A 17396-nucleotide genomic window follows, 5' to 3' on the forward strand; every position below is an offset into this window, starting at 1 on the left:
TTCCAGCTGCAAGTTTGCTAATTGGAGGTATGGCATATACAGAAACCATAGGCTCTGTGTATATGTGTAAGTAAATGTAAGTTATTTTAGAAATGACTGCAAACAGCACCCACTGGTATTAACACATTCTTCCACTGCAGATGTGTAGTTGGGATAGGAGATAACACATGATAAATAAATAACCCAGTAAATCAGAACCTCCCAAAACAGATTGCTTTTCTGAGCTCAAGGAAGGACAGAGGAGCATTGGGGGGCAGAGGAAGTGATCTAAGAACATGCTGAAGACACAATGGAAAAGTGCAAAATCAGTTTTGACACTTGGGAGAACCTTTCTCAGGAATGTTCCCAGTGGAGAGCGCTAATTCATTAGGGGGTGGTGCAATATAAGAGTCTCAGCACAGATGAGGAGAGGCAGATAAGGAGAAAAGAGTGGCAAAAATTGCCCCGCACCCCTCCAACAGCTACCAACACCTGCTGCTTCTGCGATAAGACCTGCGATTCCAGAATTGGGTTAGACCACCATCAATGGACTCACAAATGGAAAGGTGACGGGAAGACGTCCTACTTGTTATCGAGTGACTGCCAAGAAGAAGAACATAGGAAATAATTTCTGTAGTGCCAATGTCACTGAATGGTGCTGCTTTGTGCATATTCACTTTTAAGGTTGTAATTTCTCTTTTCTAATTACTTTCATATAAAAATAATTTTGCTTGTGATTGAAGTGAGCTGACTAATGTATTCCTATATCCTGCATTTGGTACAAACAGAGATTGAAGTAAGTTGTTTCAGCAGCATAAAGGGACATTAAAGGATTTTGCAGCTGATAATGTGTTACACAGGCTATCAGACTAGAATTAGATGATCATGCTGGGCTTTTCAGGCCTAAAGTTCTGTGAATATTTCGAATTGTTAGTACCATCCCTAATTAATAATATTGGTGTCTTCCTGGATTCTAGAAGAGAACTTCTTATTTCCTAGCTAGTTTTATCCATTTCTGTACAGCAGACACTGAGCCATGGCCCCATTTCCTGTTTTCTTTAATGGAGCTTTTACTTAGCATAGCACCAATAGTTCTTCATTTCTGCAATATCATTGTCCATGACATCCCTTCAGCTGTGAAACTAGACTTTGAGAGTTAAGCTGTGCTCCCTCTACTGGCTCTGCAGCTGCAGGGTACGCAGCACTGTGGCCTGAGGTTTTGAAAGAGTCCATCTGAGATTATACCGCCCATCTCATTGCAGGCACCAGTGCACTGAAGCATGTCTGAAGCACAATTTTAGATAAAGAGTGCAACAGGAAATAGAAACTTTTGACACATATAGTTGATGCCAACCCCTATACAAGTTTACTTGTGACAATTAGATTTTCATATTGCTGAGATTTTTTCAAGCTCAAGATCGGTATATGCAGGAGTTTGCACCTATTAGTGTACATTAAGCAAAGCTCAATTGTTTACTTGGGCCTACAGCCCTCTTTGTGTAGTGACAGAAATCCTCAACTCCTATTAACTTCATGGCACTCTAGGCAAGATTAAGGACGACTTGTATGGGTCATGGTTTGCAGGAGCCAGCCCTAAACTTAGTCTATTGAACAAAATAAAAGCTGTTCTATACAAGCTGTACTTTAAAATGTGCTTGGTTACAGCTTATTTCTGTACATAAAGAAATCCAAATGAGCCATAAATGCTATTACACCAGTGTAAAGATGAGTGACTGTATAGGACAAGCTACATCAATAAGAAGCATTTTTATAGTGATATACCTGCATCTGGCCTCTAGTGCATTTATATCAATTTCATTAACCCAAAATGGCTGAAGTTATACAAATGTCTAGTGCGGGTGAGGACTGTGTCCAGTAGTAAGTGTTGGCAGCACTGGGCACCAACCCAGGCAAGTACAGTACAAAAGTACCACACTTGATAATAGTTCAGGCATGGAAGTTACAAAGGCACTGGGTTGGATTTCACTTTAGTGAAGGCAGTGGGATTACTTGTGGGAATAAAGTTATGCAAGACCGGTGCTTCCCTTTGCAAAATAACTCGAACAATTGAAACAAAACAAAGAAAAAAGCATCAGGAAGAAGCAGCCAAATATTAGTTTATAAATTTGTGATCAGGAAACAGACAAATAAGTAGAACATTAAAATGGTTCAGAAAAATCTCTGGTAATGTGTTAAATAATGTCTAGTTTGTGATCAGTGAAGCTGATAATACTGAAAGTTATATAGAGCTAAGAGTAATGTTCAGGACTGTATCTAAAGAACGCGGCCCTTTTTCTGGTGTCTCGCTTCCTCTGCCAGATGAGGAAGAGAGTCTTTTTCCAAAAAGATTCTATTTAAAAAAAGTGAATTGGTACTCCAAGATCTCTTCTTTTGAAAGGGCAGTCCAAATGGCACTGGATTTTTCAATCCCTGGCCCGTTCTTTTGAAAGAGCAGGTGTGGACACCGTCTATCAAAAAAACAGATCGATCTTTCAGTCCACTCTTTGGTCTATGGACGCACGCTTTCGAAAGAAGATTTTTTGGAACGTCTCTTCCAGAAGAACTTCTTTTGAAGGATCGCTATAGCGTCGATGCAGCCCAAGAGTGCTCGGCCAGTTGCACCAATCAACTGTGGGACATCTAATGCCTCTATAATGTAATAAAGCTACTGATGCTGTTAAGAGGAGAAGACAGTCCCAGCATCCAAACACATGAATGGAAAGGTTTCTTTAATATATAATTCTGTCCCTCATTTTTTAAAAAATATTTTTCCACCTCCACTGGAAGTATAGGTGGAAAACCACTTCAGACCCACTTCCTGCTGGACTGCATCTTCTGTGCTGCCCTCTAAGGCCTTTTTTATTTTTTGCTGCAGCTGAGAGACCATTCAGGTGCACACTAGTTCTGGTTCAGATGGCATATCGCTTCAGTATCCCCCACTGAAACGTCCTAGGCGTGGAGTCACTCTCAGTTTGAGCAAAAAATCGCCTTAGACTGGAGTTGGATGGTTCTTCATCAGTTGCTGCACATAGAGAACTAAACTCTGAGGCTTGTGCTCCATCCTTATTGAGTCTAAATCCCTACTAAGTTCCAATGAATACTGTCCACTGAGCAAGGGCCTCAAGAGCCAACATTTTCTTATTACATAATGTCTAAGAGCTTTTATTTTGAAAGTGAAAGATCAAGACCAGATTATCCTGTATAACCAAGAAGCTCATATGGTGCTTTCTCCTTCCAGAGTCTCCTCCAGGGTAGGCCCAAGAGCAGCCAGAGTTCAATAGCAGGGCAGACTAAGGTGAGTTTGCACTTGCAACAGCTTTACACTACTCCCACATATTGAGTGAAACCTGCCAGGGTCAATGAAACTAGTTTGAAGGCTGTAATTTCCCAGCAGGGCAGCATAAAGTGCCACAGATGGGATTTGCACTTCTGCACTAGCTCCAGTAGTCCAGGTAAAGGGTATCTAAAAGCTCCAGCTTCAGTGAGGAGAGAAATGCACTGATGTAGAAATGGAGGATGACAGTCATGGACTAGCCTCCAGAAATTCCTTGCAAGCCCCAGTGTAGGGTGTGTGGTGGGACCAGGATGTAACACTGCCCAAATTCTGGCCATGCTTCTGGCCACCAGGCAGCCTGAGGAGCCAGAAAATAAAAGGCCTTTCCCAAGAATGTCTAAATTACCACACAGCAATTACCACAACAGCTGGTCCAGCCCATGGAACAACTCAGACACAAGGGTGCAAAGGCAGTTTAAAACCACTTCAGACCCACTTCCTGCTCCACCACAAGTTCTGTGCTGCCCTGTAAGGCTGTGTCTCTGCTGCAACTGAAAGATCATTCCCAGCTCCGGTGCACGCTTGTTCTGGTCCAGGTGGCATATTAAGAATAGTATGTGAGCACAGCAGTGTAGCTCAGCTAGTCTGCCTTCCGCCCTTCCCCAAGTACAACCCCACCTGAGTACATACTCAGGTACATACTCAGGTGGCAAGCCTGAGTCACTGCAAAGACACAGCTAATGTAAGCAGGCTAGTGCATATTCATCCACCCAAACTGAGATTTACTCCTCCCACCTGCAGCGCAGGCAGACAGTATGAAACAAGAGGAGGAATTCTCGACCTAATCAGAAGCATCAGGGCAGAGCCTCAGCGGTTGCACTCTGCTGTAGCTCCACTCAGCTCCACTTTAACCCGAAGTTTCCCACCGTCCATTCCATATAGGCCAAAGTGTGGACTCAGTTACCTGGGTAGAACTCAATTACCCTCGTATCTTTCTTTTAAAGTCCATGAAGTAATTTCAGAGTTAGGGCAAGCAGAATCTGGCTGTGTTTTGTTTTGTGAGTACCCCCACCTTTTCTCTAAACGCTCCGGCTCTACTGGTCGTGCTCCACTATGGACATTTTATCTTGTTTCTGTTTTGTCTGTGCTGCTGTATGTGCATTCCTTTGGGGATAAGGACCTATTTTCTGCTTGGCATGGACCTGCCATTGTACAACACCATGTCCATATATATCAATAGCACCATGTAAAGCACGTCTTCGTTTCTGACTCACTCTTCCCGCCATCAGATTACTCATCCAGTTTGCCTTCAGTGAGAAGGGCACAAAAAGCAGAATAAACACTCATGATTAATTGCAGTGTGTGGGAGGCATGAGATGGGTCTTCTGACCAAATCCAGGGCTACCATGTTGCTGAACAATAGGCCACAGTTACCTGAAGTAAGGAGGAGCATGCAGCGGTATGTTCTTTCTCTGGTGTTTGTTAGAAAAGGGCATTTGACAACCGGGGAAATGTTTCTGTGAAGCAAAATGGATAATTACCCAATAGGATTTGACCAATGGGTTTCAAGGTACCGCAGGCAGCACTGGTCACTGGTAACCAGCAGTTTGGAAAGTTGTTCTTGATGAAGGATTGAAGTGGGGTCTCCTTATTCAGGCTTGGAAGGGTAAGAGACCTAAAGGGCCTTTATTTACTTCACCATGTGCCCGCCTTCCATTGGAAACAGATTTGTCACCATTGACCATTAAAAATCTGTGGGCAGAAGTTCCTGGTCATGCAGATGACACCTGGGGAGTTTTTTCCAAAGAAGAAACTGATCCAAAGTCTCCATAGACATGAAGCTACTAAAGGCTGCAATAGTTTCTAAGGTTATAATGAGGCTGTGAGTTGGGCTCAGAAATCCAACAAAATACATAAATATTAAAAAGGAGATGAATTCTGGAAAATACAGAAGACCATTAGGAATTTTTTAGCATGGGAGGGGGAGGCAAAACTGTCCCCAAGATTGAGGCCTTATCTGTGCAAAATAACCTGGTGCCCCTAAGTGACCGGCCACGCTCGGGCATGTTAGGGTGAATTGCATGGGCACTTTAACAACGTGGTGAGGTACGGGAATTTTTTAGCATGGGAGCGGGAGGCAAAACTGTCCTCAAGACTGAGGCCTTGTCCATTACATAAGTCTTGTATTAAGGGTTTAAGCAAGGCACGGGGTCATGTGCTAGAAGCAATTTCTCCCTTGAAAAGACACTGAGGTAAGCAAGGCATATGCTTAATAGGAATGAACAAGACCAAGAAAAGGGTAGTCTTGCTTAGAAAGTGGTATCTTTCAGGCTAAAACAATACTTTGCTTAAATTAGGAGAGCATCTTCTGAACCTGATGGTACTACCACCATAGCAAGAGTCTCATTGATATCCTGGGAGATGAGTCAAGCCCTGTACACTTTGCAGAAACAAGTTGGATGTAAACTTCAAAATAATAATAAAAAAAAATCAAATAAAACAAACAAGGGTCAGGAGGTAATCTAGCACCCTCAAAGATGTCAACCTAAAATTGAAATGACTCTGCAATTAACAGTTTTTCAGATGTTTATTTGAATTGTTTTATTGTCAGAACAGAAGGATATAAAAATGAAAGAGGGAAGTTTTCCACTTGGTCTCCCTGTTGATTTATATAACTACTTCTAAGGAAACAAGGCAGGCAGAAAACTACTCCAGGACAATAGGAAGCTGAACAAACTAGGCAGAGACAACTGTGCAGAACAAAGGTGGGGGGACACAGGGGTTTAGAGAATCAAGAGTTTTCCTAAAATTCTGAACTCCACAAGCTAGCTGCAAACAATCCCTGCACATGCGTACTACCTTGACTCACATAAGAAAGGATTACTTGTATAAGAGCAGGCTAATGCCTCAGCAATGCCTTGATCATGCCACATCTCCTTTAGGTAGTCCTTAGTGCAGGGCTTGGGTGGCAATTTAAAGGGCCCAGAGAACTAGCCTGCTGCCTCCGCAGTAGCAACAGTGGTGTTCTGAAGACCCTTTTTGAATTGCCAGACCCTAAGGGGCCCCTTGCTCTCTTACCTCCCTCCATGCCTCTGATCACTGCCCTATCAGGGGGCCTGCCAACCATCTATATTATTGGCAGTCAAGCAGTTGCAAAGTGCACTAAGAGTAATTTCCGTATTTGGAAACCTTCTGCCATCTGAGAGAGAATCTTGGGAAAATCTGGACATTAGACAATATAGCTTTCTGAAATACTTTGCCAACTAAATGTAATAAACTAGAGTTCATTTAGTTGCACTATAGAAAGTCATTAAAAACTATCTTGCAGATTTTTATGTTTGTGTAGGGCACGTGTTACTTCCTTTCCAACAACCACCAAAAGATTCCTGGCACAGTAGAACCGGCAAAATTTCACCTCCGAGAAAGGGGTGCCAAATTCAGGGAGACGACAGTCTCAAGAGGCGTACATTAGCTATATGTTACGCAGTTTGGTTATGTAAGCCTTCCATGTCCAACGATCAGGAAGGCACTGGAGTGCAGATAATGGGCTGGTGGAGGCCCATAAAACAGGCCTGCGGAAGTAGAATGGGAATAATTCCACCAAAGTGTGTCATTTAATAATAAAAAGATGCTTTTGGTTTGTTTTTTTTGTTTTCTTCCTAGCTGCATGCAGAGTTGCCATCATTCTAAACTGCACAAAAACAAACACCCTAGCCCCATTTGTTCCCTGAGGCGCTACTGCTGCTCACTACATGCCCTCTCATTCAGTGGCTCGCTCTTCCTCACCCTCACTCAGCTGGGGTAGGAGGGTGTAACGTGGGAGGGGGTGAGGTGCAGGCTTTGGGATTGGGCTAGAAACGAGGGGCTCAGGGTGCAGGCGGGGGCTTCAGGCTAAGGCTGAAGGGTTTGGAGTGCGGGAGAGGGCTGAAGGTTGAGGCGGGGGCTGGGGTGCAGGAGGGGTGAAGGTTCCTGCTGGGGTTGCAGGCTCTGGGTAGAGCCAGGGATGAGGGTTGGGGTTTCAGAACTAGTGTTGCCAACTCTCCCTACCAGATGCCATTTGTGGCAATGGCATCCTGTCCATCTGGACTGGGAGAATTAGAAACCCCACTCAGGGATGGAGCAGAGCATTGGTCTCAGGGTAGGACAGTGGTCTCACCTCAGGCAGCTCCCAGTCAGTGGGGCTAAGGCCTGCCTGTCCTCACCAACTGTCCCAGCTCTGTGCTGCCCTCCAGAAGCAGCCAGTAGGTGTATCTCCTACATGGGGGGCCAAGGAGGTGGGAGTTGCATGCATTGTTCTTGCCTACACAAATCTCCCCTGAAGCTCCCGTTGGCTGCAGATCCTCGCCAATGAGAGTCCAGAGTTGGTGTTCAGGGAAGGGGAAGCATGTGGACCCCCTCCCCTTGCCTGCCCCCTAGAAGGATTCACACCTGCTTGTCACGTCAGGAATGGAGCGTGGAGCCAGACAGGTAGGGACTTGCCTGCTTACACCCCACAAGCATTGTCAACGAACTTTTAACATCCCAGTCAGCAGTGCTGACTGGAGCTGACAGGGTTCTTTTTTGACTGGGCGTTCCAGTTGAAAACCAAACACCTGGCAACCCTAACTACCTGCCAGCCCTGCTAACTCAGCTTGGGATCTGCCTCATATATCAACAAAAGTAATTAAGAGCCCTTTGTTTACAGTTGTGCAACCTATTGTCTTCCCATTCTGCCCTCAGTTACACCTATCCAAGCCCATTGCATAGCACGACTGAAGGCTCTGCCATTGGAACTCAGTCCTAGTTTCTCCACAGTATTAAGGCTCCCAGTGTCAATTGAAATGCATGGACAGTGATTTCTGGGCTTTCACTAAGAAATCTGATGTTCAAAGCAGGACTGCCATGGGATAGCTGCCATTAGCATGCCCAGGGTTTTTGCAGTTGTATATTGGGCACAATTTTGGCCACTGTTACTGAAGATGTGCAGTAATTTTACTTTGCAAAGAGTCCTACTGATTTCAATAGATTATTTATATATATATATATATATATTATATATAAAACTATGGTACGCCCACATCTTGAGTACTGCGTGCAGATGTGGTCTCCTCACCTCAAAAAAGATATATTGGCATTAGAAAAGGTTCAGAAAAGGGCGACTAAGATGATTAGGGGCTTGGAACGGGTCCCATATGGGGAGAGGCTAGAGAGACTGGGACTTTTCAGTTTGGAAAAGAGGCGATTGAGGGGCGATATGATAGAGGTATATAAAATCATGAATGGTGTGGAGAAAGTGAATATAGAAAAATTATTTACCTTTTCCCATAATACAAGAACTAGGGGACACCAAATGGAATTGATGGGTAGTAGGTTCAAAACTAATAAAAGGAAATTTTTCTTCACACAGTGCACAGTCAACCTGTGGAACTCCTTGCCCGAGGAGGCTGTGAAGGCCAGGACTCTATTAGGGTTTAAAAAAGAGCTTGATAAATTTTTGCAGGTTAGGTCCATAAATGGCTATTAGCCAGGGATAAAGTATGGTGCCCCAGCCTTCAGAACAAGGGCAGGAGATGGATGGCAGGAGATAAATCACTTGATCATTGTCTTCTGTTCTCCTTCTCTGGGGCACCTGGCATTGGCCACCATCGGCAGATGGGATGCTGGGCTGGATGGACCTTTGGTCTGACCCAGTATGGCCATTCTCATGTTCTTATGTTCTTATTTAAATGTGCAAAACTAGATTCCAGTTCAAGCAGCAATGGGCGCTAGGGAGACTTATGCTTAGAAATCTGCTTGAACCCAATGGGACAGGTAAGTACTCAATGCTCTTTTTTGCCTCGGTGTTCACAGACAAGATCAGTTCCCAACCAACAGCACTAGGCAATGCAGTATAGGAAGGACAGGAGCAGGCCTCGGTGGGGAAGGAACAGGTTAAGAGCTACTTAGAAAAGCTAGTGGTGCACAAAATCATGGGTCCAGATTCAATGCATCCAAGGGCACTGAGGGGATTGGCAGATGTCATTGCAGAGCCTTTGGCCATTATCTTGGAAAACTTGTGGAGATCAGGAGAGATCCCAGATGATTAGAAAAAGGCAACTGTGGTGCCCATCTTTAAAGAAAGGAAAGAAGGACAATGTAGGGAACTATAGACTGGTCATCTTTACCTCAGCTCGAGAAAAATCATGGAAGCGATCTTCAAGGAATCCATTTTGCAGCACTTGGAAGAGGGGAAAGTGATCAAGAGTAGTCAACGTGGATTCTCCAAGGGCAAGTCGTGCCTGACCAATCTGATTAGCTTCTATGATCAGAACTGGCACTGTGGACATGGAGAAGCTGATGGATGTGATATACCATGACTTTAACAAAGCTTTTGATACAGTCTGCCACAACAGTCTTGCCCATAAGTTAAGGAAATATGGATTGGATCCATGGACTATAAGATGGATAGAAGGCCCGCTTGATGGTCGGGCCCAACAGATGGTGGTCAATGTCTCAATGTCTGGTTGGCGGTCAGTTTCAAGTGGAGTGCCCCACGGATCGGTTCTAGGGACAGTACTGTTCAATATCTTTATTAATGACGTGGATGAATGGAGGGATTGCACCCTCACCAAAACATGTAAGTGACACTAAACTAGGGGGTTAGGTAGATACATTGGAGGGTAGGGATAGGGTCCAGATTGACCTGGACAAATTGGAGGATTAGGCCAAAAGAAATTTGATGAGATTCAACAAGGAGAAGTACGGAGTTCTGCACTTGGGACAGAAGAATCCCAAACACTGTTACAGGCTGGGGACCGACGGGCTGTGTAACAGTGCAGCAGAAAGGGACCTGGGGATTATAGTGGATGAGAGGTTGGATATGAATCAACAGTGTGCTCTTGTAGGCAAAAAGGCTAATGACATATTGGAGTGAATTAGGAGAAGCATTTCCAGCAGATCTAGACAAATTATTATTTCCCTCTGCTCGGCTCTGGGGAGGCCAAATCTGGAGTATTGTGTCCAGTTCTGGGCCCCCCAGCATAAAAAGGATGTGGACACATTAGACAGGATTCAGGAGGGCAACGAAAATGATAAAGGGGCTGGAGCACATGAAATGAGGAGATGCTGAGAGATTTGGGCTAATTTAGTTTGCAGAGGACTGAGGGGCAATTTGATAGCAGCCTTCAACTTGCTGAAAGGGGGCTGTAAAGAGGATGGAGAAAGACTGTTCTCAATGGTGACAGATGCCAGAACAAGGAGCAATGCTCTGAAGTTACATACGGGAAGGTGTAGGTTGGATATTAGGAAAAACTATTTCACCAGGAGAGTGAAGAAGCACTGGAATGCGTTACTGAGAGAGGTGGCAGAATCTCCATCCCTAGAGGTTTTAAGTCCCAGCTTGACATAGTCACGGCTGGGATGATTTAATTGGGGTTGAGCCTGTCTTAGGCAGGGGACTGGACTAGATGACCTCCTGAGGTCCCTTCCAGTTCCATGAGATGTGTATCTCCATTATGTAAAAAAAAAAAAAAAAAAGCAGCTACTGAATGGTGTTACTTTGTGCATATTCACTTTTAAGGGTGTAATTTCTCTTTTCTAATTACTTTCATATAAAAATAATTTTGTTTGTGAATGAAGTGAGCCAACTGAAATATTCCTATGACCCACATTTGGTATAAACACAGATGGAGGTAAATTGTTTCAGCAGTGCAAAGGGACACTAAAGGATTTTGCAACAGTTAACGTGTTACACAGGCCATCAGACTAGAACTAGATGATCATGATGGGCTTTTCAGGCCTAAAATTCTGTGAATATTTTGAATTGTTTGTACTCTCCCTAATTAATAGTATTGGTGTCTTCCTGGATTCTAGAAGAGAACTTCTTACTTCCTAGCTAGTTTTATCCATTTCTGTACAGCAGACACTGAGCCATGCCCCCATTTCTTGTTTTCTTTAATGGAGCTTTTACTTAGCATAGCACCAATAGTTACTTCTTCATTTCTGCAATATCATTGTCCATGACATCCCTTCAGCTGTGAGACTAGACTTTGAGAGTTAAGCTGTGCTCCCTCTACTGGCTCTGCAGCTGCAGGGTACGCAACACTGTGGCCTGAGGTTTTGAGAGAGTCCATCTGAGATTATACCGCCCATCTCATTGCAGGCACCAGTGCACTGAAACATATCTGAAGCACAATTTTAGATAATGAGTGCAACAGGAAATAGAAACTTTTGACACATATAGTTGATGCCAACCCCTATACAAGTTTACTTGTGACAATTAGATTTTCATATTGCTGAGATTTTTTCAAGCTCAAGATCTGCACATGCGGGTATATCAATATGAAGTGCTTTTATAATGATATAACTGCATCCAGCCTAGTGCATTTATATCACTTTCACTAGCCCCAAATGGTTGACGTTATACAAACGTCTAGTGCAGGTGAGGACTGTGTCCAGTAGTAAGTGTTGGCAGCACGGGGCACCAACTCAGGCACATACAGTACAAAAGTACAACACAGGATAATAGTTCAGGCATGTAAGTTACAAAGCCACTGGGGTGGATTTCGCTTTAGTGAAGGCAGTGGGATTACTTGTCGGAATAAAGTTATGCAAGACCGGTGCTTCCCCTTGCAAAACAACTCGAACAGTTGAAACAAAACAAAGAAAAAAGCATCAGGAAGAAGCAGCCAAATATTAGTTTATAAATTTGCGATCAGGAAACAGACAAATAAGTAGAACATTAAAGTGGCTCAGAAAAATCTTTGGTAATGTGTTAAATAATGTGTGGTTTGTGATCAGTGAAGCTGATAATGCTGTAAGTTATCTAGAGCTAAGAGTAATATTCAGGACTGTGTCTATTGAGTGTTTCTCTTAACACCATCATAGACACTGCAGGTTTTTTTGAAAAAGCCCAGCTTTTCCAAAAATACTTGATAGTGTAGACCCAGCTTTAGGAAAAGCTGAGCCTTTTTTGAAAAAGCCTGTGGGGTGTCTGCACACAAAATGGGCTCTTTCAATCTGAAACAAAGAAGGCAGACCTTTTCTCTGGTGGCTCTCCTCCTCTCCCAGATGAGGAAGAGAGCCTTTTTCCAAAAGATTCTTTTTAAGAAAACGTGTGTAGATGGTCTGTGGGCCCTTCTTTTGAAAGGGCAGTCCTGATGGCACCGGATTTTTCAATCCCTGGCCCGTTCTTCGCAAAGAGCAGGTGCTTTGTGGACATACCCTACTGAAAAATCAGATCAATCTTTGGCTCTGCTATTTGGTGTGGACGCGCTCTTTTGAAAGAAGATTTTTCAGAACATCTCTTCCCTAAGAACTTTTGAAGGATCACTATAGTTTAGACGCAGCCCAAGAGTGCTCAGCCAGTTGCACCAGTCAACTGTGGGACATCTAATGCCTCTATAACGCAATAAAGCTACTGATGCTGTTAAGAGGAGAAGACAGTCCCAGCATCCAAACACATGAATGGAAAGGTTTCTTTAATATATAATTCTGTCCCTCATTTTTTAAAAAATATTTTTCCACCTCCACTGGAAGTATAGGTGGAAAACCACTTCAGACCCACTTCCTGCTGGACTGCATCTTCTGTGCTGCCCTCTAAGGCCTTTTTTATTTTTTGCTGCAGCTGAGAGACCATTCAGGTGCACACTAGTTCTGGTTCAGATGGCATATCGCCTCAGTATCCCCCACTGAAACGTCCTAGGCGTGGAGTCACTCTCAGTTTGAGCAAAAAATCGCCTTAGACTGGAGTTGGATGGTTCTTCATCAGTTGCTGCACATAGAGAACTAAACTCTGAGGCTTGTGCTCCATCCTTATTGAGTCTAAATCCCTACTAAGTTCCAATGAATACTGTCCACTGAGCAAGGGCCTCAAGAGCCAACATTTTCTTATTACATAATGTCTAAGAGCTTTTATTTTGAAAGTGAAAGATCAAGACCAGATTATCCTGTATAACCAAGAAGCTCATATGGTGCTTTCTCCTTCCAGAGTCTCCTCCAGGGTAGGCCCAAGAGCAGCCAGAGTTCAATAGCAGCGCACAGCAGCATAAAGTGCCACAGATGGGATTTGCACTTCTGCACTAGCTCCAGTAGTCCAGGTAAAGGGTATCTAAAAGCTCCAGCTTCAGTGAGGAGAGAAATGCACTGATGTAGAAATGGAGGATGACAGTCATGGACTAGCCTCCAAAAATTCCTTGCAAGCCCCAGTGTAGGGTGTGTGGTGGGACCAGGATGTAACACTGCCCAAATTCTGGCTGTGCTTCTGCCCACCAGGCAGCCTGAGGAGCCAGCCTTCCCTCCTTCCCCAAGTACAACCGCACCTGCAAGTACATACTACTGTGGCAAGCCTAAGCCACTGCAACCACACAGCTAACATTAGCACGCTAGCGCATATACGTCTAGCCACACTAGGACTTACTCCTCCCACCTGCAGTGCAGGCAGACCTTACGAAGTACGAGACAGAATTCTCATCTTAATCATAAGCATCAGGGCAGAGCCTCAGCGGTTGCACTCTGCTGTAGCTCCACTCAGCTCCACTTTAACCCGAAGTTTCCCACCGTCCATTCCATATAGGCCAAAGTGTGGACTCAGTTACCTGGGTAGAACTCAATTACCCTCGTATCTTTCTTTTAAAGTCCATGAAGTAATTTCAGAGTTAGGGCAAGCAGAATCTGGCTGTGTTTTGTTTTGTGAGTACCCCCACCTTTTCTCTAAACGCTCCGGCTCTACTGGTTGTGCTCCACTATGGACATTTTATCTTGTTTCTGTTTTGTCTATGCTGCTGTATGTGCATTCCTTTGGGGATAAGGACCTATTTTCTGCTTGGCATGGACCTGCCATTGTACAACACCATGTCCATATATATCAATAGCACCATGTAAAGCACGTCCTCGTTTCTGACTCACTCTTCCCGCCATCAGATTACTCATCCAGTTTGCCTTCAGTGAGAAGGGCACAAAAAGCAGAATAAACACTCATGATTAATTGCAGTGTGTGGGAGGCATGAGAAGGGTCTTCTGACCAAATCCAGGGCTACCATGTTGCTGAACAATAGGCCACAGTTACCTGAAGTAAGGAGGAGCATGCAGCAGTATGTTCTTTCTCTGGTGTTTGTTAGAAAAGGGCATTTGACAACCGGGGAAATGTTTCTGTGAAGCAAAATGGATAATTACCCAATAGGATCTGACCAATGGGTTTCAAGGTACCGCAGGCAGCACTGGTCACTGGTAACCAGCAGTTTGGAAAGTTGTTCTTGATGAAGGATTGAAGTGGGGTCTCCTTATTCAGGCTTGGAAGGGTAAGAGACCTAAAGGGCCTTTATTTACTTCACCATGTGCCCGCCTTCCATTGGAAACAGATTTGTCACCATTGACCATTAAAAATCTGTGGGCAGAAGTTCCTGGTCATGCAGATGACACCTGGGGAGTTTTTTCCAAAGAAGAAACTGATCCAAAGTCTCCATAGACCTGAAGCTACTAAAGGCTGCAATAGTTTCTAAGGTTATAATGAGGCTGTGAGTTGGGCTCAGAAATCCAACAAAATACATAAATGTTGAAAAGGAGATGAATTCTGGAAAATACAGAAGACCATTAGGAAATTTTTAGAATGGGAGGGGGCGCCAAAACTGTCCCCAAGACTGAGGCCTTATCCATTACGTAAGTCTTGTATGAAGGGCTGAAGTAAGGCACGGGGTCATGTGCTGGAAGCAATTTCTCCCTTGAAAAGACACTGAGGTAAGCAAGGCATATGCTTAATAGGGATGAACAAGACCGAGGAAAGAGTAGTCTTGCTTAGAAAGTGTTTTCTCTCAGGCTAAAACAATACTTTGCTTAAATTAGGAGAGCATCTTCTGAACCTGATGGTACTACCACCATAGCAAGAGTCTCATTGATATCCTGGGAGATGAGTCAAGCCCTGTACACTTTGCAGAAACAAGTTGGATGTAAACTTCAAAATAATAATAATAAAAAAAGAATCAAATAAAACGAACACAGGTCAGGAGGTAATCTAGCACCCTCAAGGATGTCAACCTAAAATTGAAATGACTCTGCAATTAACAGTTTTTCAGATGTTTATTTGAATTGTTTTTTTGTCAGAACAGAAGGATATAAAAACGAAAGAGGGAAGTTTTCCACTTGGTCTCCCTGTTGATTTATATAACTACTTCTAAGGAGACAAGGCAGGCAGAAAACTACTCTGGGCCAATAGGAAGCTGAACAAACTATGCAGGGACAAGTGTGGAGCAAAAGAGGGGGACCCCCAGGGGTTTGAAGAATCAAGAGTTTTCCTAAATTTTAAACTCCACAAACTAGTGGCAAACAAACCCTGTCCGTGCATACTACCCTGACTCACATAAGAAAGGATTGCTTATATGAGAGCAGGCTAATGCCGTAAGTAAATTATTGCCAGTCCTGTTTTACACTGCCTGATTCACTTCCCCCGGAACAGTTTTTTGCATAATTCCAAGGAGCCTGCCATGAATCAAGTGACCATGCCTCCCGACCTGTACTAAGAATACAACACCCCCCACCCCTCACCCGCTTCCCCACCGGCCAATATTGACTCGCTCTCCTTTGTCTCCTGCATTACTATGTGGCGTCCACCCCTTGCTCTACTGGAGATCAAAGAGAATGAGAATAAACATCTCCATCTTTTCTTCTAACATTCTGTCTCATACCCCATGGTATTTTTATTGTGGAGAGGGGCGATTTGGAAGGCGAAATGAGAATGTACAGTGTGTCAGCTCATAGAGGCTAATGATGTTTATACAGACATACCACACTGATGGAATAGTCCCAACATTCCCTTCCCTGTGCAGAAAAAAAGGAAAAGAGGAGTGACCCAATCCTCCCCTCCCCTGCCTCTTTCCTGCTCAGCAACCTGTACTTGACCCTCCCGAGCCTGGCTCTGCTCAGCCTCCGTCCCGCCCAGCCGGAGCCAGAACATTGATACCAGGCAGCTGATGCTCTGCCTCATCCAAAACACACACTTCTTGAAAACACACCCCCACTGCATAGTTTGGGGCGAGCGGGGGGAGAAATACCCACCTTATGTCTTGTATCTTCTGTGAATTTTCACTTGTTCTTGGAAACAATTGGACAGAATGCACTGTGCTGCTGCTGTTTGCCAAATGCTACAAGTGTTGGAAGAAACTGGTCCACTTCAGTGTGAATAGTTTGAATGCCTGGGGTGGGGGAGTGGGGAATTAAGGGGGTAAGCAAAGAGGAACAGGAAGATGGCTAAAAATACCAAGCCTAGATGCCTATGGCTAGGCACTCAAATGGCTGTTTACGCATCTGGCCTTATTTTAGAGAGGCCCTGAGCAATCCTAGGTCACTGAAGGAAATTGCAATTGTAGGTTTTTGGCAACCTTCAAAGTCTGGCCACTGAAGTTGTTTATTATTAGATATTTGCACTACTGTAGTACCCAGGAGCCTAAGTCAAGGAGCATTGCGCTGGGTGTTGTACACAAGAGAACACATTGTTTCTTAGACTTGAGCCACAAAGATGGCGGCATTTACAAAATAGGGTGCCTAATGTGAATTACAGATTGAAATGCCTGGCATTAGGTACCAAGTTTGAATGTGCTATCTTGTTGATGAAGCTGTGAATGATAATGAAAAAGAAATGTTTATAGTGTGACAGTGCCTAGATGCCTTCCAGGCTGGGGCTTAATGGACTAGGTGATATTGTAAATGGCAGTCCCCTCTCCAAAAAGCTTGCAGACAACACTGAGCAAAGGGGCACAACAGCCTGAAATGTGGTTTGTTCTTCTGTTATGGAAAGAAGGTTTCGAAACAAGAAATTTGTGATCCTGCTCAATTTGAAGTGTGAATGTTTGCACCATTTTGAAAATAGGCAGTATTCCTCATGCAGTGAGGTTTACCTATTTCAAAATAAGCCGTCCTCTGTTTCTAAATTATTTCAAAATAGCTGTTGCATTGTGTAGATGCTATCAGTTATTTCAAAATAACAGATATTATTTTGAAAACAACTTTGCTGTGCAGACACACCCCTACTTGCCAATTATTTTCTTCCCCTTCTCCCAGTAAAAAAATGTAAAGTTCATATTTGTGTTCATTCTAATCTTTGCATACAGCTCCCAAACATTATGATTGCCGAGATGATGATTTCTTTCATCCACAAGCAGATACTCTCAAGTCTAGAGAAGCCACTGAAAACTTG

The sequence above is a fragment of the Carettochelys insculpta genome, chromosome 2 (assembly GCF_033958435.1).
Source record: "Carettochelys insculpta isolate YL-2023 chromosome 2, ASM3395843v1, whole genome shotgun sequence".
NCBI lineage: Eukaryota > Metazoa > Chordata > Testudines > Carettochelyidae > Carettochelys > Carettochelys insculpta.